Below are 959 nucleotides of genomic sequence, written 5' to 3'. Positions count from 1 at the left end.
CTACACTGCGGGGACGGAACGGGACTCTCTCACCCTGGAGTTAAAGCAGAAAAGCACTGTAAGAGCGGCCAACACTCTGCGATGCTCCATATGTTTCCCCGTTTGACGCCCGTTTCCGGCATCTCGACCACCCTGTGAGGAGGCGTTAGAATTAGGCTTAAGGACCTTGAGCTCAAAACCGCACCGGGGCTTTGGAATCTTAAATGTTCCAGGGATCCGGCATAGAATAAACGTTCAGGAAAGTTGGAAGAGTGGATGGATGTATGAATGAATGAGGGAATGAAGGAAGGGAATGAAAGATACTGGCTCGCTTTGGGACTTGGGGCAACTTGCTTTTCCCTCTGTTTCTCTGCACTAGTATTAGTAACAACCGTGAAATAGTTACCATCCATTGAGCTCTTGTACTAAGTGCTTTCTTTGTATATGAAAACTCCATTAATCTTGGTAACTGCCTGAGAGTTAGGAATTGCTATTATCCCATTTTGTAGATGGGGAAACAAAGTTATCTGGTAACTGATAGGAACAGATTTTAAATTCAGAATCCATGCTCTTAACTACATTTCTTGTACGATAGAGGTGGTGATCACACCTCTCCCTTGGTCCTGGTAGCCTCAGCTGAAGAAATATATGTACCCCCCTCCCCAACTCCTCAACCAGCTGGTCAGTAAGTCCTGCTGGCACTGTCCTCAAAATATATCCAGACTTGCTACTACCTCTGCCAGCTCCATCACTAGCTGCCGGTCTAAACCATCATTATCTCATCTGGCATTATTGCTGTAGGATCCTAATGGTATTCCTGTTTCTGTTCACGGATGCTCAGTCTATTCTCAATCCAGCAGCCAGAGGAATCCTTCTAAACATCAGATCGCATTACCGGCTGCTGAAAACTTTCCCTGGCTTTTCACTTCACTCAGAGTAAAACTAAAATCCTGACAGTCTTTTGCCCTCTTTCCCCTGAT

The 959-nt window shown here is 45.6% G+C and overlaps 1 protein-coding gene across 1 annotated transcript in view; it reads left to right on the top strand.

Moving 5' to 3' along the window:
* Positions 1–959, top strand: part of SNRNP40 (small nuclear ribonucleoprotein U5 subunit 40) — a 38,202-nt gene that overhangs the window by 778 nt on the left and 36,465 nt on the right. The gene's annotated exons all lie outside the window — the stretch shown is intronic.

This window comes from Lipotes vexillifer, unplaced genomic scaffold (assembly GCF_000442215.2).
Source record: "Lipotes vexillifer unplaced genomic scaffold, Lipotes_vexillifer_v1.1 scaffold1261, whole genome shotgun sequence".
Classification (NCBI taxonomy): Eukaryota; Metazoa; Chordata; class Mammalia; order Artiodactyla; family Lipotidae; genus Lipotes; species Lipotes vexillifer.
Note: the sequence above shows the minus strand (reverse complement) of the source record. Positions and strands in the feature narration are given on the sequence as shown.